At 37.0% G+C, this 21,046-nt stretch overlaps 1 pseudogene across 1 annotated transcript in view; it reads left to right on the top strand.

Annotated features, from left to right (window-relative positions):
• The window catches only part of LOC309858285 (rho guanine nucleotide exchange factor 9 pseudogene), a 37,986-nt pseudogene extending 23,415 nt beyond the window's left edge, over positions 1–14,571 (top strand). The window contains exons 2-3 of the transcript XR_014316645.1: positions 10,153–10,332; positions 14,417–14,571. The product of XR_014316645.1 is annotated as a rho guanine nucleotide exchange factor 9 pseudogene (transcript). The remainder of the gene's footprint in view (positions 1–10,152; positions 10,333–14,416) is intronic.
• Positions 14,572–21,046: the final 6,475 nt, after the last annotated feature.

The following is a 21,046-nucleotide window of genomic DNA, read 5'->3' as shown; positions in this document are numbered from 1 at the left end:
TCTCTCTGTCAAATAAATAAATAAATAAATAAGATCTTAAAAAAGAGATTAATAGAAAGAGTATTCTTGGCTGTAGTTTTTTTATATTTCTAATGCAGAATATAGCATGCCAGCCCTTTCTGGCTTGTCAAGTTTCTGTTGAGAAATCTCTAGCTAGCCTGATAGATCTTCCCTTATAAGTTAAGGAGTTCTTTTGTCTTGTTGCTTTTTAGAGTTTTTCTTTATCACTATATTTTGCCAAGTTAATTACAATATGTCTTGGTGTTTTGTTGACTTTGTTTATATTGATAGGAGTTCTCTGCCTCTTCGACGTGGATGTTTATTTCCTTCCCCAAATTAGATCCGTTTTTAACTCTTATTTCTCAAAATTTCTACCCCCTTTATTTTCTTCTGGAACTCCTATAATATGAATGCTATAATGCTATAATGCTATGATGGTGTCACTATGTTCCCTCTGTATTCTCACGTAACATAATTCTTCTTTGTCTCTCTTTATTTTATTATTATTTTTTTATTTTTTATAAACATATATTTTTATCCCCAGGGGTACAGGTCTGTGAATCACCAGGTTTACACACTTCACAGCACTCACCAAAGCACATACCCTCCCCAATGTCCATAATCCCACCCCTTCTCCCAAACCCCCTCCCCCAAGCAACCCTCAGTTTGTTTTGTGAGATTAAGAGTCACTTATGCTTTGTCTCCCTCCCAATCCCATCTTGTTTCATTTACTCTTCTCGTACCCACTTAAGCCCCCATGTTGCATCACCACTTCCTCATATCAGGGAGATCATATGATAGTTGTCTTTCTCTGCTTGACTTATTTCGCTAAGCATGATACGCTCTAGTTCCATCCATGTTGTCGCAAATGGCAAGATTTCATTTCTTTTGATGGCTGCATAGTATTCCATTGTGTATATATACCACATCTTCTTGATCCATTCGTCTGTAGATGGACATCTAGGTTCTTTCCATAGGTTGGCTATTGTGGACATTGCTGCTATAAACATTCAGGTGCACGTGCCCCTTTGGATCACTATGTTTGTATCTTTAGGGTAAATACCCAATAGTGCAATTGCTGGGTCATAGGGCAGTTCTATTTTCAACATTTTGAGGAACATCCATGCTGTTTTCCAGAGTGGCTGCACCAGCTTGCATTCCCACCAACAGTGTAGGAGGGTTCCCCTTTCTCCGCATCCTCGCCAGCATCTGTCATTTCCTGACTTGTTGATTTTAGCCATTCTGACTGGTGTGATGTGATATCTCATTGTGGTTTTGATTTGTATTTCCCTGATGCCGAGTGATATGGAGCACTTTTTCATGTGTCTGTTGGCCATCTGGATGTTTTCTTTGCAGAAATGTCTGTTCATGTCCTCTGCCCATTTCTGATTGGATTATTTGTTCTTTGGGTGTTCAGTTTGCTAAGTTCTTTATAGATTTTGGACACTAGTCCTTTATCTGATATGTCATTTGCAAATATCTTCTCCCATTCTGTCAGTTGTCTTTTGATTTTGTTAACTGTTTCCTTTGCTGTGCAAAAGCTTTTGATCTTGATGAAATCCCAATAGTTCATTTTTGCCCTTATTCCCTTGCCTTTGGCGATGTTCCTAGGAAGATGTTGCTGCGGCAGAGGTCGAAGAGGTTGCTGCCTGTGTTCTCCTCAAGGATTTTGATGGATTCCTTTCTCACATTGAGGTCCTTCATCCATTTTGAGACTATTTTTGTGTGTGGTGTAAGGAAATGGTCCAATTTCATTTTTCTTCATGTGGCTGTCCAATGTTCCCAGCACCATTTATTGAAGAGGCTGTCTTTTTTCCATTGGACATTATTTCCTGCTTTGTCGAAGATTAGTTGACCGTAGAGTTGAGGGTCTCTTTCTGGGCTCTCTATTCTGTTCCATTGATCTATGTGTCTGTTTTTGTGCCAGTACCATGCTGTCTTGATGATGAAAACTTTGTAATAGAGCTTGAAGTCCGGAATTGTGATGCCACCAACGTTGGCTTTCTTTTTCAATATCCCTTTGGCTATTCGAGGTCTTTTCTGGTTCCATATAAATTTTAGAATTATTTGTTCCATTTCTTTGAAAAAGATGGATGGTTCTTTGATAGGAATTGCATTAAATGTGTAGATTGCTTTAGGTAGCATAGACATTTTCACAATATTTATTCTTCCAATCCAGGAGCATGGAACATTTTTCCATTTCTTTGTGTCCTCCTCAATTTCTTGCATGAGTACTTTATAGTTTTCTGAGTATAGATTCTGTGCCTCTTTGTTTAGGTTTATTCCTAGGTATCTTATGGTTTTGGGTGCAATTGTAAATGGGATTGACTCCTTAATTTCTCTTTCTTCTCTCTTGCTGTTGGTGTAGAGAAATGCAACTGATTTCTGTGCATTGATTTTATATCCTGACACTTTACTGAATTCCTGTACAAGTTCTAGCAATTTTGGAGGGATCTTTTGGGTTTTCCACATATAGTATCATATCATCTGCGAAGAGTGATAATTTGACTTCTTCTTTGCCGATTTGGATGCCTTTAATTTCCTTTTGTTGTCTGATTGCTGAGGCCAGGATTTCTAGTACTATGTTGAATAGCAGTGGTGATAATGGACATCCCTGCCGTGTTCCTGACCTTAGCGGAAAAGCTTTCAGTTTTTCTCCATTGAGAATGATATTAGCGGTGGGTTTTTCATAGATGGCTTTGATGATATTGAGGTATGTGCCCTTTATCCCTACACTTTGAAGAGTTTTGATCAGGAAGGGATGCTATACTTTGTCAAATGCCTTTTCAGGATCTATTGAGAGTATCATATGGTGCTGGTTCTTTCTTTTATTGATGTGTTGTATCACATTGACTGATTTGCGGATGTTGAACCAACCTTGCAGCCCTGGAATAATTCCCACGTGGTCGTGGTGAATAATCTTTTTAATGTACTATTGAATCCTATTGACTAGTATTTGTTGAGTATTTTCGCATGTGTGTTCATCAAGGATATTGGTCTATAGCTCTCTTTTTTGGTGGGATCCTTGTCTGGTTTTGGGATCAAGGTGATGCTGGCCTCATAAAATGAGTTTGGAAGTTTTCCTTCCATTTCTATTTTTTGGAACAGTTTCAGGAGAATAGGAATTAGTTCTTCTTTAAATGTTTGGTAGAATTCCCCCAGGAAGCCATCAGGCCCTGGGCTTTTGTTTGTTTGGAGAGTTTTAATGACTGTTTCATTCTCCTTACTGGGTATGGGTCTGTTCAGGCTTTCTATTTCTTCCTGGTTCAGTTGTGGTAGTATATATGTTTCTAGGAATGCATCCATTTCTTGCAGATTGTCAAATTTTTGGTGTAGAGTTTCTCATAGTATGTTCTTATAATAGTTTGTATTTCTTTGGTGTTAGTTGTGATCTCTCCTCTTTCATTCATGATTTTATTTATTTGGGTCCTTTCTCTTTTCTTTTTGATAAGTTGGGCCAGGGGTATATCAATTTTATTAATTCTTTCAAAGAACCATCTCCTACTTTCGTTGATTTGTTCTATTGTTTTTTTGGTTTCTATTTCATTGATTTCTGCTCTCATCTTTATGATTTCTCTTCTCCTGCTGGGCTTAGGGTTTCTTTCTTGTTCTTTCTCCAGCTCCTTTAGGTGTAGGGTTAGGTTGTGTACCTGAGACCTTTCTTGTTTCTTGAGAAAGGCTTGTATCGCTATATATTTTCCTCTCAGGACTGCCTTTGTTGTGTCCCACAGATTTTGAACTGTTGTATTTTCATTATCATTTGTTTCCATGATTTTTTTCAATTCTTCTTTAATTTCCAGTTTGACCCATTCATTCTTTAGAAAGATGCTGTTTAGTCTCCATGTATTTGGGTTCTTTTCAAACTTCCTTTTGCGGTTGAGTTCTAGCTTTAGAGCATTGTGGTCTGAAAATATGCAGGGAATGATCCCAACTTTTGATACCGGTTGAGTCCTGATTTAGGACCGACGATGTGATCTATTCTGGAGAATGTTCCATGTGCATTAGAGAACAATGTGTATTCTGTTGCTTTGGGATGAAATGTTCTGAATATATCTGTGATGTCCATCTGGTCCAGTGTGTCGTTTAAGGCCTTTATTTCCTTGCTGATCTTTTGCTTGGATGATCTGTCCATTTCAGTGAGGGGAGTCTTAAAGTCCCCTACTGTTATTGTATTATTGTTGATGTATTTCTTTGATTTTGTTATTAATTGGTTTATATAGTTGGCTGCTCCCACGTTGGGGGTATAGATATTTAAAATTGTTAAATCTTCTTGTTGGACAGACCCTTTGAGTATGATATAGTGTCCTTCCTCATCTTTTATTATAGTCTTTGGCTTAAAATCTAATTGATCTGATATAAGGATTGCCACTCCTGCTTTCTTCTGATGTCCATTAGCATGGTAAATTCTTTTCCACCCCCTCACTTTAAATCTGGAGGTGTCTTTGGGCTTAAAATGAGTTTCTTGGAGGCAACATATAGATGGGTTTTGTTTTTGTATCCATTCTGATACCCTGTGTCTTTTGACAGGGGAATTTAGCCCATTCACATTCAGGGTAACTATTGAGAGATATGAATTTAGGGCCATTGTATTGCCTGTAAGGTGACTGTTACTGTATATGGTCTCTGTTCTTTTCTGATCTACCACTTGTAGGCTCTCTCTTTGCTTAGAGGACCCCTTTCAATATTTCCTGTAGTGCTGGTTTGGTGTTTGCCAATTCTTTCAGTTTTTGTTTGTCCTGGAAGCTTTTAATCTCTCCTTCTATTTTCAATGATAGCCTAGCTGGATATAGTATTCTTGGCTGCATGTTTTTCTCGTTTAGTGCTCTGAAAATATCATGCCAGCTCTTTCTGGCCTGCCAGGTCTCTGTGGATAAGTCAGCTGCCAATCTAATATTTTTACCATTGTATGTTACAGACTTCTTTTCCCAGGCTGCTTTCAGGATTTTCTCTTTGTCACTGAGACTTGTAAATTTTACTATTAGGTGACCGGGTGTGGGCCTATTCTTATTGATTTTGAGGGGCGTTTTCTGAACCTCCTGAATTTTGATGCTCGTTCCCTTTGCCATATTGGGGAAATTCTCCCCAATAATTCTCTCCAGTATACCTTCTGCTCCCCTCTCTCTTTCTTCTTCTTCTGGAATCCCAATTATTCTAATGTTGTTTCGTCTTATGGTGTCACTTATCTCTCGAATTCTCCCCTCGTGGTCCAGTAGCTGTTTGTCCCTCTTTTGCTCAGCTTCTTTATTCTCTGTCATTTGGTCTTCTATATCGCTAATTATTTCTTCTGCCTCATTTATCCTAGCAGTGAGAGCCTCCATTTTTTATTGCACCTCATTAATAGCTTTTTTGATTTCAACTTGGTTAGATTTTAGTTCTTTTATTTCTCCAAAAAGGGCTTTTATATCTCTTGAGAGGGTTTCTCTAATATCTTCCATGCCTTTTTCGAGCCCGGCTAGAACCTTGAGAATTGTCATTCTGAACTCTAGATCTGACATATTATCAATGTCTGTATTGATTAGATCCTTAGCCTTCGGTACAGCCTTTTGTTCTTTTTTTTGTGTTGAATTTTTCCGTCTTGTCATTTTGTCCCGATAAGAGTAAATGAAGGGGCAAGTAAAATACTAAAAGGGTGGCAACAACCCCAGGAAAATATGCTTTAACCAAATTAGAAGAGATCCCAAATCGTGAGGGGGGAGAAAGGGGATAATAAGAGGTCCAAAAAGGAAGAAAGAAAAAAAGAAAAGAAAAAAGAAAAAAAAAGAAAAGATTTCAAAAAAAAAAACACCTACGAAAAATATAAAAAAGAAAAAAATATATATATTAGATAAACTAGTAAAAAATCGTTAAAAAAGAAAAAGGTAACAGTTAAAAAAAATTTTTTTTTTTTACCCAAAGTCGAGAAAAAAAAAACAAAAAATGAAAAAGAAAAAAATTAAATTAACTTAAAGACTAAAAAAAATCACACGGAAAAGGCCATGAGTTCCGTGCTTGGCTTTTTCCTCCTCTGGAATTCTGCTGCTCTCCTTGGTATTGAAACCGCACTCCTTGGTAGGTGAACTTGGTCTCGGCTGGATTTCTTATTGATCTTTGGGGGAGGGGCCTGTTGTAGTGATTCTCAAGTGTCTTTGGCCCAGGCGGAATTACACCACCCTTACCTGGGGCCCGGGGTGAGTAATCCGCTCGGGTTTGCTTTCAGGAGCTTTTGTTCCCTGAGCGCTTTCTGCAGAGTTCTGGAGGGCGGGAATACAAATGGCGGCCTCCTGGTCTCCGGCCCGGAGGAGCCGAGAGCCCAGGGCCGCACTCCTCAGTGCGCCCTCAGAGAACAGCGCCCAGTTACTCCTGTCTGCCTGACTTCCGGCTGCGCTCCGAGCTCACCGAGCTTGCGACCGGTTCAAGGTCACCCCGAGCTGCAAGCTTATTGTCGGCTCTGTCTCTGTAGCCGGCTTTCCTGTTCCAATACCCGCAAGCTCTGCGACACTCAGACACCCCCGATCCTTCTGTGACCCTGCGGGACCTGAGGCCACGCTGACCCCGTGTGGGTTTGCCTCAGGTAGCCTCTGGAGCCATGTCCCTCAGCGGAACAGACTTTTAAAAGCCCTGATTTTGTGCGAGGTTGCTCCGCCGCTTGCCGGGAGCCGGCCCCTCCCCCTGGGTTCTATCTTCCCGTCGCTTTGGATTCACTTCTCCGCCGGTCCTACCTTTCAGAAAGTGGTTGTTTTTCTGTTTCCAGAATTGCTGTTCTTCTTCTCTTCGATCTGCCCATGCATTTTCAGGTGTTTGCAATCTTTAGATAAGCTATCTAGCTGATCTCCGGCTAGCTGAAGCAGCCTCAGCCTGCTACTTCTCCACCATCTTGACTCCTCCCCTTCTTTGTCTCTTTTGTTCAGATTCATTATTTTCGGTTATTTTGTTTTCTGTATCTGTAATTATTCCTCAGCTTTTCCAGCCTGGTGTTTATTGCATCAGTCTTATGTCCAGTCTCAGTTACTGCATTCTTCATTTCTGTTTTCTAAATCTTTTTTCTCTGCAGGAAGTTCCTCTCTGAAATCTTCCGTTCTTTTCTCTAGCCCAGTGAATATCCTTATGATTGGTACTTTAAATGTCCCATCAGGCTTTTCTTTTTTTCTTTTTTAAACATCTGTTTCTCTTTGATCTTTGACCACAGCCTTCTCCTGTTATTTCATTTGGGATTATTTCCTACATCTTGGCATTTTGTCTAATTCTCTGCCTTCTTTGTGTTAGAAATGCTAGTTATGTGTCCTGCTCTTGAAAATAATGGCTTTTCAAAGAACAGATCATCATGTAGTGTTCAGGGCCTGGTGCTTCAGGGAGTGTCTCTGGTATGTGCTTAGTGTCCTCTGCTGTTGTGTTTTGGCTGCGCTATCCTTCAGGGCAGTCATTTGCAATGGCTCTCCTTGCCTGCAGGGGACAGTGTTTGGTCCTTGGCTTGCGTATGGCTAGTTTTAACTAGGTGTCTGCTGGCCTCCTGGTTAAATGAAACCGGATACTACTTCCGTGAGAATTGAGGCCTTGCAGAATTCTCTGATTGGGAGACATGGTGTGGGCAAGGGTCTGTACCTGTCTTCTGCCCATTTCTTGACTGGATTTTTTGGGGGGGGTGGTTTGTGTGTTGAATCTGATAAGTTCTTTATAGATTTTGGATAGTAGCCCTATATCTCATAAGATATTTGCAAGTATCTTCTGTTATTTTTTAGGTTGCCTTTTAGTTTTGTTGACTATTTTCTTTGCTATACAGAAGCTTTTTATCTTGATGAAGTCCCAGTAATTCATTTTTGTTTTTGTTTCCCTTTCCTTTGAAGACATGTCTAGCAAAAATTTGTTGCATTCAAGGTTAATGTGGTTGTTCTCCTCTAGGATTTTGATGAATTTCTGTCTCACATTTAGGTCTTTCATCCATTTTGAGTTTATTTTTGTTGATGGTATAAGGAATTGGTCGAGTTTCATTCTTCTGCATGCGGTTGTTGAATTTTCCCAAAACCTTTTGTTGAAGAGACCTAGACAGTCTTTCTAATCATCATATCTAATAGCTGTATCAATCTAAATGCACCAAAATATATTTATATCTAGCATTAGCTTTTAAAAAAGGGTTTTAAGAAAAATAGTTGACACAACATTCTAGAGTCCCCCCCATCTTATGGGCAGTTACATTTCTCCTTATATATAGTTAATATTGCCCTTGCTACAACATATATAATCTAACAGAAAGAAAATGATGTTCTTGATAATGGCAATAAATAGTATATTTAGGGAATTAGGAAACTGCTTTGACATCTCTATCAGTTCTTTCTGTAACAGGACTCACTTTTTTCCTTCTTTTTTTTTCTGTTATATTCCCTAGTGGTGCTTAGCTCTAGCATCCCTGCTATACCTTGGGGATGTGATGCTAATTTGTTATTTCCCTGACACCTTTCAAATAGGAGCAGTGAGCAGAACTATTAGGTATTTCCTTAACTGGCTTCTCAGGAGATAAATGAGCTGTCCAAGCTGGTTTCTTATGTCTTCCAATATGGTTACTCACCAGTACCTACTATTTATGCAGAAATGACATGCTGATGTGACATTGTTACCATTTTTTCCCAGCTGTGCTCACAGGCTTATCTTAGGGAGGAATACTGGGAAAGGGATGAGGAAATCTGTGCCCCTTCACCTAAGGTCAAAATGGAAAAGTTCCTGCCAGATGATATGCTCACTGCTTTCCTTTCTCCACTATGGCTAATACATTTCCAAAGGTGATAGGGTGAAAGAAAGAGAGATGGGGGGAAGGAGACAGAAACAAGCAAACTCTGGGAGTTGCATTCTGGCAGGTAGTTTATTTTTCTGTCCCTTAGTCTAGGGATGATTACTAGGGAGGCAGAATTTCGGAAATTACTTCACTGAAAGAAGTAGCACTTAGGGTATTTGGGAAATAGAGGGTATATTTCTCCTGGTCAGGAATTAAATATGAATAAATACAGGACATCTTGAGCATGTCAACCAAAGAGAAAACCAGCCATTAGTTAAACATCAACACAGACACAGTCTATTAATTTGCAAGTTGTTGAAAGACACATAGTATTTAATGGCTGAATTGGAAGGTGGGAAGTGATCATGGAAGTGAGATTTTGCTTGGTGTTGGTAAAGGGCATTGAAGTCAGGAATGAGAATTTTCCTGGGGTATGCCTAGATGATGGTTACATTGGAAACTGTATAAAGAGGAGACAAAGTGGAGGTGTAGACAGTTGTTAGTCATTATAATGTTCTTCATTTGGACCCCAATTACAAAAATCACATTTAACTTTTAGATGAAAGTAAATGACCATAATTTAGTCTTACCAAGAATATTTTCATGCACTAATAATATCTAATGAACACAGTGGCCATTAGCAGTCTACACCAGTTGGTTCCGAATGGAAGTTTTTTTTTTTTTTTTAATTCTTTCTTTCTTTTTCTACACTGACTTACACTGTGCCCCGAGTCTGGTTGTATTATCTTAGTACTCTCTTATCAGATCAAAAATCTCTTTTATTGAATTTACCCTTTTATCAATGGTTAGCTGTATTAATTCATATGTTTATTCATGAATGTGTCCTGAGTACTCACTCTGTTAAATACCATGCCCAGGCACTTGTGGACTTACTTGCCAAGCTCATCCAAATGATCTTTGCTGGTCAGCTATCTTTAAGGAATGGTTTGTATTTGTTAATTCAAAGTTTTCCTAACTTAGCTTCTGTTTCCAAATTTTTGTCAATGTTATTAATACGATTTAGATTGGTCTTATAAGAAATGGGAAATTTTGAGATGTTAATGGATCTAGCTAAATCTAATAACTCCCAAAATGAGTAAAAAATATTTGTGTTTGATCAGCTTCTGAGAAAGGGCCCTATGGCTTTTTGGGTCCTTGTCATAGAGAATGGTGGGGAAAGCTCTATACTCTGGATTCTGCACTCTGAAGAAATTTGCTTGTGATGAAGCTTTCCTAATAATTCACTGGTAGAGGGACTTCCTTCTTTCAACCTCAATTTCCTCATATGAAAAATGGAAATGATTATTCTGTGTCAATTTCATAAAGTAGGAACCTTCTTAGTGCTTAATAAATGGTTAAGTTCCTGGATTCAGGAACATCCTCATCCTGGGCTTCTCCTTTGTTTGCAGGGCTACTTGAAGCAATGCCGGAAGAGAAGGGACATGTTCAGTGATGAGCAACTGAAAGTAATCTTTGGAAACATTGAAGACATCTACAGGTTTCAGATGGGCTTCGTGAGAGACCTGGAGAAACAGTACAACAATGATGACCCCCACCTCAGTGAGATAGGACCCTGCTTCCTGGAGCACGTAAGTATCTTCCCCTTGGAAAGGGGACAGGAAGAAATGGAAGGAGTGTATGAACTGTATGGTCATGCTCAGCTTCTTTTTCCTGTGGTGGGGATAGATTCCTACAACCCTGATGTAACCTTCTTGCCAGGGTGTGAGGACTGAGGAAGGTACTGAGGAAGGGTCTAGGACTTTTTCTTAGCCATTCCCTTCCCTTTTTCCTCTCCTTCAAGAAACCTACCAGTAGAATTTTCTTCACTTTCTTTATTCTGTACCTGCTGGGATCAGTTTCTATGGAACTTATTGTTTTGGAAACTACATGGACAAGCCAGGGATCTGAGAAGTATGAAAGTAGCATGAAAATAGACCCCTTTATGGCATTTAGAGGAGAACAATAAGGTAGAGGAAGTAATAAATGTAGGAAAAGGGGTCATGTGACTTAGAGGAAGGAGCACTAGGAAACAGGAGAGCAAGGATTTGAGTCCTGTGTCTGTAATGACTGTCTAGGTAATTTGGGGTAAGTCCCTTACCTTCTTTGGGCTTCCTCATCTGGAATATAAGAAGCATTCATTGTACACTTCTGTGCTTCTCTAATTTTTTTGAGGGGGTTCATTCACAGGGGACTTAGTTGTTCTTCCAACTCTTCTCCTCTGCATAAAATATTCATTTTTAAAGAGGTGCACATGATACAAAATTATGTGCACATGATACAAAATTCAAATGACACAGAAAAGTGTGCAACTAGGAGTAAATCTTTTTGCAAATTCCCCATATGTTTGTTGGGGGACTATTTCATAAGACTGATCTTATGTTCAGTGATTTCTTAGAAAGATTCAAAGGAATCAGTATATAGTCACACTTGTGGTTATGATTTATTATAGCTAAAGGATGCAAAGAAAAATCAGCAGAAATAAAAGGCACATGGCACAAAGTCTGGAGAAATCTAGGGACAAGCTTCCAAGATACCTCTCCCAGTGGAGTGACATAAGATACACTCAGTTCCCCTTGCAATGAGTTGTTACAATACATGTGAAATGTTTTCTATCAGGGAACTCATTAGGGAATCAGTACCCAAGATTTTTGTGGGGGCTGGTCATGTGAGCATGCTCTGCCTAGAATGTACCAAAGTTCCAGATTCTCAGATGAGAAGCAGGTGTTCAGCATAAGCCACATTGTGTATATAAACTGTGAAGGCATAGTGAGCCACTCATGTCAGGGAATGATGAGACCCCTCTTGAAATCCACATTCCAAGATACCAGTCAAGAGCCAATCTTCCAAGGAGGTCTTTCTAAGAATCATAGTCTCAGGCCTGATATGTTAACTTTTTCTGCACAGTATTTAAAATGGTTCAGTCATGTCAGAAAGCACCAGGGTAGTATTTATATGTATATGATATAGTGTTGACATGGTATCTTACAAAATATGTATGAAATAGTGTTTCCATATATATCCCAGGGAAATTCTTACAGAGGTTCATGAGGGAGCATTTGTAAGGCTGTTAATTGTATGGTGGTGTTGTGTGTGGTTGAGTGCAATTAGAAGCAATTTAGTTATTTACCACCAGAAGATGAATAAAAAACATATAGGGGATGCTTACTGTAGAGTATTATGTTGCAAAGAACAATAGACTAGATGTACATAGTTAAGTAAATAACAGACTAGATGTATGTAACTTATAGCAATATATAGAGATATCATAATCACAGTGTTGATTGGGAAATAAAATATAGAATAGTAGTTCTTTGTTGGAGCCTTCCCTGTGCATTGTGGTCTGTTTAACAGCATTCTTGTTCTCTACCCACTGAATGCCAGTAGTACCCCAGCACCACTGATTTGTGACAACGAAAATGTCTCCAGACATTGTCAAATGTCACCTGGAGAACAAAAAGAACCACTGATCTGTTGAAATGATCACAGTGCTTCCACCCTTTAATATATTAAAGCAGTGAATTTGGATTGAATGATTTTTATATGTTAAATTATTGTATTGTTAGAATGAAGCCTACCTGATCATGTATATTATCATTTCTTTTACATGTTAGTTTGCCTTTTTTAAAAAAATATTAGATTGTTTACCTTCTTATTCACTTCTACAATGTCATTTTTATCAGCTTTATTTAGATGTCATTTACCTATAGTAAGATTCACCAATTTTTGTGTACAATTTGATGAATTTTGACAAATATATATAGTTGTATAACTACCATATAATCAAGATACAGAACATTTCTACCACTTCATTAAGTTTTCTTATTCTCCCTTTGTAACCATTCCCTGTTCCCACTCCTGGCTAAACAGTGATCCGCATTCAGTCACCATAATTTTACTTTTTCTACAGTGTCATAAATATGGAATGATACAGTAGTAGTCTTTGTGTTAATCATCTTTTATATACCAGAGTGCCTTTGATATCATTCTGTTGTTGTATGTACCAGTAGTTGGTTCTTTTTTATTAATAATATTCTGTTGTATGAATATACCACCCATTCATTCATTAGTGGAGTCCAGGATATCTGGGTTGTTTGCTAGGTTCCTTCTATCTGTGGGATTAGTAGGTTTCATGTTAGGTGTCTTTTTGTTGTTTGTTTTTTAGCCATTCTAATAGGTATATAGTGACATTTCCTTGTGTTTTTAATCTGCATTTACCTAATTGCAAATTATGTGAAGCATTTTTTCATGTATTTATTTGCCATCTGTATAAAATCTTTGGTGAAATGTCTGTTCATGTCTTTTCCACACTTCTAAGCAGGTTGCTTTCTTATTCAGTTTTGAGAGATTTTTAATTTACTGTTCATAAGTAGTTGGTCAGATATATGAATTGGGAAGATTTTCTCCCAGTTTGTGGCTTAGCCTTTCATTTTCTTAACAGTGTCTTTGAAAAGCACAAACTTTCAATTTTGTTGAAATTCAGTTTATCACTCTTTTCTTTAATGATTCATGTCGTTTTGGGTCTTATTTAGGAAAACTTTGCCTCGCCCAGGGTCACAAAATTTTCTCCTGTTTTCTTATAAAAGTTATTTTGTTTTGTTTATTATATGTAGGTCTCTGATCTTTTATCAGGTAATTTTTATATATGTTGCAAAATAAGGGTCACAGTTAATTTGTTTCCACATGGATATCTAGTTTTGTTCCAGCTTATTGAAATAACTTAACTCCTACACTGAATTACTTGGGCACTTTGGTCAAAAATCAGTCATATATATAAGAGACTATTTTTAAGGACATTATTGTATTCTAGTGACCTGTGTGAATATTCATATCCAAATACCATATTATTATTCCTTATTGTTATTTTTTTTGTTTTGAATATTTATCTCCTTATCTCATTTTGTTTTTTCCTTTTTTAAATTAATTTATTTATTTTCAGAAAAACAGTATTCATTATTTTTTCACCACACCCAGTGCTCCATGCAATCCGTGCCCTCTAGAATACCCACCACCTGGTACCCCAACCTCCCACCCCCCTGCCACTTCAAGCCCCTCAGATTGTTTTTCAGAGTCCATAGTCTCTCATTCACCTCCCCTTCCAATTTCCCCCAACTCCTTTCTCCTCTCTAACACCCCTTGTCCTCCATGATATTTGTTATGCTCCACAAATAAGTGAAACCATATGATAGATGACTCTCTCTGCTTGACTTATTTCACTCAACATAATCTCTTCCAGTCCCATCCATGTTGCTTACAAAAGTTGGGTATTCATCCTTTCTGATGGAGGCATAATACTCCATAGAGTATACGGACCACATCTTCCTTATCCATTCGTCCTTTGAAGGGCATCTTGGTTCTTTCCATAGTTTGGCGACTGTGGCCATTGCTGCTATAAACATTGAGGTACAGAGAAGATATTTGCAAATGACAGTACAGACAAAAGGCTGATATCCAGGATCTATAATGAACTCCTCAAACTCAACACACATGAAACAGGCAAACATATCAAAAAATGGGCAGAAGATATGAACAGACACTTCTCCAATCAAGACATACAAATGGCTATCAGACACATGAAAAAATGTTCATCATCACTAGCCCTCAGGGAGATTCAAATTAAAACCACATTGAGATATCACCTTAAACCAGTTAGAATGGCCAAAATTAACAAAACAGGAAACAACATGTGTTGGAGAGGATGTGGAGAAAGGGGAACCCTCTTCCGCTGTTGGTGGGAATGCAAGTTGGTGCAGCCTCTTTGGAGAACAGTGTGGAGATTCCTCAAGAAATTAAAAATAGAACTTCTCTATGACCCTGCAATTGCACTCCTGGGTATTTACCCCTTATTGCTATTTTTAATTGAGATATAATTGACATATAATGAATTAGTTTTAGGTGCATGACATAATGATTTGATATTTGTATATATTGCAAAATGATCACAAAATGATCACAATAAGTCTAGCTAACATCTACCACCATACATAGGTTGAAAAAAAATCACACTATCTTGATTAATGTAGCTTCATAACAAGTCTTAAAAGCAGGTAGTGTGTTTCAAATTAATTTTTCTTCAAAACAATTTTGGCTCTTATAGGTGATTTGTTTTTCTATATAAATTTATCTCATCACAGGGAATAATTTTTTTTTTTTGAGCCTGATATGGGGCTTGAACACATGAACCTGAGATTAAGACTTCAGCTGAGATCAAGAGTCAGACTCAACCAATAAGCCACCCAAGCACCCCTTTCTCTTCTCTTTATTGTAATTATATAAGATGATGGATGTTATTATTATATAATCATTTTATAATATATATTCAACAATCATGCTATACACCTTAAATTTATACAGTGATGTATGTCCACATTTTCTCAATAAAACTGGGAGGAAAATCAGCTTGTTTAAGCTCTTCCAAAAAACAAACAAGCAAAAACACTGCCAACATTTTGATTAGGATAGAAATAAATTTGTAGATTTAATTTTGGGAAAATTTGTAGGCTTTCAGCTCTGTGAACAAATACCTATCTATGTTTCTATAATTTCTTCTAGCATTGTTGCTAGTTATCATGGTATAAATCTTGAACTTATTTTTAAAAATTGATTTCTAGGTGGTTTTTTTTGGTTTGTTTTTTGTGTTTTTTTTTGTTTGTTTGTTTTGGTTTGGTTTTTGTTTTGTTGTTGTTGCTACTGTAAAGAGTATTTTTATTTTAATTTCCTATAGTTTGTTGCTATGATAAATAAATAATTGATAAACACAAGGTAAATACAATTGTTTTTGTGTATTGATGTTGAATCCTGACATATTACTTAATTTAATAATTGGTTATAGTATTTTTTATAGATTCTTTAGGATTGTATACACATATAATCATATATCATTTCTGAACAAAGACAGTTTATTTCTTCATTTAATTTATTTTTCAATTTTTTTATACACAATGCTACATTAGTTTTTATTTCCTTATATCCAATCTATATGCCTTCTCTTTCTTTTTCTTGTCTTATTGCACTGGTAAAATAGTGAAAGTAGACATCTGTACTTGGTCTTAGGGGCAAGCATTCAGTATTTTACCATTAAGAATGATATTAGCTTTGTTTTTTTCATGGTTGACCTTTATCATATTGGAGGCTTCTCTTTCTAATCTTAGTGTATTGGTAGCTTTTTATCATATATGTGTTTTTTCAAATGTTTATATATCTACAAAAATGATCATATGATTTTTTATTTTTATATGTTAATGTAGATTTAATATGCTATTTTGCTTTTTTAAAAATTAGGTTGTTCTGAAAAGGTGAAAGGCAAACAAATACTGCATAATGAGAATAGGCTTTAGAGAACTCAGTGACTCCATCAAGTGTAATAACATTTGCATTACAGGGATCCCAGAAGAAGAGGGTGTGGGGAAGAAACTATATTTGAAAAAATAATAGCTGGAAAATTCCCAAATCTGGGGAGTGAAAAAGAGATCTAGAATCAGGAAGTACAGAGATTCCCCTCTGCAACAAAATAATTCAACCCAAGGAGGTCATCACCAAGACACACAGTAATTAAATTGACAAAGAAAAACCCAAAGACTGTCAGAGGATTTTTCAGCAAAAATTTTGTATACCAGAAGGATGTAGTCTAAATATTCAAAGTACTGAAAGTCAAAAAAAATCTTCAGCCAAGAATACTTTATACAGCAAGGCTATCATTCAGAATACAAGGAGAGATACAGTTTCCCAGGCAAACAAAAGTTAAGAGAATTCATGACCACTAAACCAGACCTACAAAAAATGTTCAGGAGCATTCTGTAAGTGGAAACCAAAAATCCCAAGTAAGAGTATGACAAACAGAGAATACAAAAGAAAAAAGTGATTAATTATAGCTGTAAATTTCGGTCAAGACAAACTCAAAACAAAAGGATATACGATACCAAATATCTGGAATGTGGAGGGGAAAGGAGTAAAGAATGAGTTCAAAATTAAGCACCCACAGCTTAATATACACTGCTATATGCAAAAGATGTTACATATAATCTGAATGGTAACCACAAATCAAAAACCAGTAAAAGATATGCAAATAAGGGGCGCCTGTGTGGCTCAGTGGGTTAAGCCGCTGCCTTCGGCCCAGGTCATGATCTCAGGGTCCTGGGATCGAGCCCCGCATCGGGCTCTCTGCCCAGAAGGGAGCCTGCTTCCCTCCCTCTCTCTCTGCCTGCCTCTCTATCTACCTGTGATCAATCTCTGTCAAATAAATAAATAAAATCTTTAAAAAAAAAAAAAAAAGATATGCAAATAATACAGTAAGGAACCCAAGTATATCACTAAAGAAAAACAGTAACTGTGGAAGAGAGAAGAAAGAAATAAAAGAAAAACTACAAAAATAACTATAAAACAGATAATGAAATGGAAATAAATATGCATCAATAATTGCTTTGAATATAATGGACTAAATAGTCCAATCAAAAGATAGGGTAACAGTATGAATTAAAAAAAAAAAAAGATCCAGTTATGTGCTGCCTACAAAATACTTATTTCTGACCCAAGGACCCCTACACATTGAAAGTGAGGGGATAGAGAAATATTTATTATGCAACTGGATTCAGAAGAAAACCAGATAGCAATACTTAAATCATACAAAATGGGCTTCAAAATAAAGTCTATAAAAAGAGAAAAAGAAAGACACTAAACAATTAATTCTAGAACATTGAAAAAATTAAAAGAAAGAAAGATACTATACAGTAATAAACGGGACAATCCAACAAGAAGATATAAGAATTGTAAATATAAATGCACCAAACATGGAGCATCCAAATATATAAAACAGTTAATAATTAACATAAAGGAACTAATTCATAGTAATATAATAATAGTAGGAGATATTAACACCCCACTTAGAGTGATCCACACAGAAAATCAACAAGAAAACAGTGGCTTTGAAGAACATATTGGAACAGATGAATTTAACAGATACAGTCACAACATTCCATCCTAAAACAGCAGAATACACATACTTTTCATGTGCACATTGGATATTCTCCAGAATAGATCACACACTGGTTCACAAATCAGGACTCAACAAATAGCGAAAGACTGAGATCGTATGATGCATCTTTTCAGACCATGACACTATGAAACTTGAAGTTAACCACAAGATAAGAATTGGAAAGACCATAAATACATGGAGGTTAAAGAAAATCCTACTAAAGAATGAATGGGTTAACCAGAAAATTAAAGAAGAGATTAAAAAAAATACATGGAAACAAATGAAAGTGAAACAGAACCCTCAAAATCCTCTGGGATGCAGCAAAAGCGGTCATAAAAGGGAAGTATATAGCAATACAGGCTTTCCTCAAAAAACAAGGAGAAGACAGTCCCTTCAATAAGTGCTGCTGGGGAAGAATGAAACTTGATGATTCTCTTACACCATACACAAGATAAACTCAAAATGGATGAAAGACCTCAATGTGAGACAGGATGCCATGAAAATCCTAGAAGAGAACATAGGCAGTAACCTCTTCAACAGTGGCCACAGCAACTTCTTTCAAGACGTATCTCCAACAGCAAGGGAAACAAAAGCAAAAATGAACTTTGGGGACTTCATCAAGATAAAAAGCTTCTGCACAACAAAGGAAACAGTCAACAAAACAGAGGCAATCCATGGAATGGGAGACGATTTTTGCAGATGACAATACAGAAAAAGGACTGATATCTAAGATCTGTAAAGAACTTCTCAAACTCAACACCCAAAAAACAAATAATCTGGTCCAAAAAATGGACAGAAGACAGGAACAGACACTTCTCCAAAGAAGACATCCAAATGGCTAACAGACACATGAAAAATGCTCAACATCACTACCCATCACAGAAATAAAAATCAAAGCCACAATGATAAACCCCTTTATACCAGTTAGAATGGCAAAATCGACAAGACAAGAAATAACAAATGTACCCGAAGATATGGAGAAAGGGGAACCCTCTTACACTGTTGGTCGGAATACAGGTTGGTACAGCCACTCTGGAAAACAGTATGGAGTTTCCTTAAGATGTTAAAAATAGAGCTACCCTATGATCCAATAATTGCACTAAAGATATTTACCCAAAAGATAGAGATGTAGTGAAAAGAAGAGGTACAGACACCCCAATGTTCATAGCAGCAATGTCCACCATAGCCAAACTGTAAGAGCTGAGATACCCTTTAACAGATGAATGATTAAAGAAGATGTGATACATATATACAGTGGAATATTTCTCAGCCTTCAGATAAGATGATTACACACCATTTTCATCAGCATGGATTGAACTAGAGGTATTATACTAAGTAAATAAGTCAATTAGAGAAAGACAGTTATCATATGGTTTCACTCATATGTGTAACATAATGAATGACGTGGAGGACCATAGGAGAAGGGAGGGAAAACTGAAGGGAGAAATCAGAGAGGGAGACAAACCATGAGAGACTCTGGACTATGGAAATAAAATGAGGGTTTCCGAGGGGAGGTATTAGCCAGATGATGGGTATTAAGGAGGACACATGTTCTGATGAGCACTGGGTATTATATGCAACTAATGAATCGTTGAACACTACATCAAAAACTGATGATGTAATATACAGTGGCTAACTGAACTTAATAAAAAAAAAGAAAAAGAAAAAAATGAAGCAAGAAAAATCTCAAATACACAAACTACCCCTAAAGAAGCTAGAAGAAGAACAATAGAAACCCAAAACCGGCAGAAGAAAGGAAAGAATAAAGATGAGAGCAGAGATAAATGACACAGAAACAACAAAAAATATAATAGATCAATGAAAACAGAGCTGGTTCTTTGAAAAAAATTAATAAAATGAATAAACTCATATCCAGACTTATCAAAAAGAAAAGACAAAGGACCCAAATAAATAAAATCACAAATGAGAGAAGATCACAACTAACACAACAGAAATACAAACAATTTTCAAGAGAATATATGAACAACTATATGCAACAAACTGGGCAATATGAAGGAATGGATAAATTCCTAGAAACATATGAACTGCCAAAACTATAAAAAAGGAACAAATATAAAACTTAGACTGATAACCAACAAAAATATTGAATCAGTGAACAAAAATCTCCCAATAAACAATGTCTAGGGCCAGATGGCTTCCCAGGAGAATTCTACTAAACATTTATTTTTTTTTTAAGATTTTATATATTTAGGGGTGCCTGGGTGGCTCAGTGGGTTAAAGCCTCTGCCTTCAGCTCATGTCATGATCTCAGGGTCCTGGGATCAAGCCCTGCATCGGGCTCTCTGCTCAGCGGGGAGCCTGCTTCCTTCTCTCTCTGCCTGCCTCTCTGCCTACTTGTGATTTCTGTCTGTCAAATAAAATATTTATTTTTCAGAAAGAGAAATTGAGAGAGCAAGCACAAGCAGGGAGAGCCTCAGGCAGTGGGAGAAACAGGCTCCCTGCTGAGTAAGGAACCCAATAAGGAACCTGATCCTAGAACCCTGGGATCATGACCTGTGCTGAAAGCAGACATTTGACTGACAGAGCTATCTAGGTGCTATCTGGATCCAGAGCTATTCCTCTAATAAACATTTAAAGAAGACTTAGTACCTATTCTTCTCAAACTGTTCCAAAAAATAGAAATAGAAGGAAAACTTCCAAGATCATCCTATGAGGCCAGCATTACATTGATTCCAAAACCAGACAAAGATGCCACTAAGAAAGAGAACTACAAACTAATATCCCTGATGAAAATGGACACAAAAATTTCTTAACAAAATACTAGCCAATTGAATCCAACAGTACAGTAGAAGAATCATTTTCCATGATGAAGTGGGATTTATTCATTGTTTGCAAGAACAGTTCAATATTTGCAAATCCATCAAGATGATACACCATGTTAATAAGAGAAGAGATAAGAAATAAGAAATATGATCATATGCTCTCATATGCTCTCAATAGATACAAGTGTATGGTCAATCTAATCTTCAACACAGCAGGAAATAATATCCAATGTGAAAAAAAGACAGTCTTTTCAACAAATGATGTTGGTAAAACTGGACAACACCATGCAGAAGACTGAAACTAGATAAGAAATATGATCATATGCTCACATATGCTCTCAATAGATACAGAAAAAGCATTTGACAAAATACAACATTCATCTAGATAAAAACCTCAACGAAGTAGGGTGAGAAGGAACATACCTCAACATCATAAAGGCCATATTAAAAAACCCACAGCTGATACCATTCACAATGGGAAAAATTGAGTGCTTTTCTCTATGGTGAAGGACTAGACAGGGATGGACGTCCACTCTCACCATTATTATTTAG

Source organism: Mustela nivalis (genome assembly GCF_964662115.1).
Source record: "Mustela nivalis genome assembly, contig: HAP1_SCAFFOLD_2134, whole genome shotgun sequence".
NCBI classification, from domain to species: Eukaryota; Metazoa; Chordata; class Mammalia; order Carnivora; family Mustelidae; genus Mustela; species Mustela nivalis.
The sequence above is the reverse complement of the archived record's forward strand: the minus strand, read 5'-3'. Positions and strand labels throughout refer to the sequence as shown.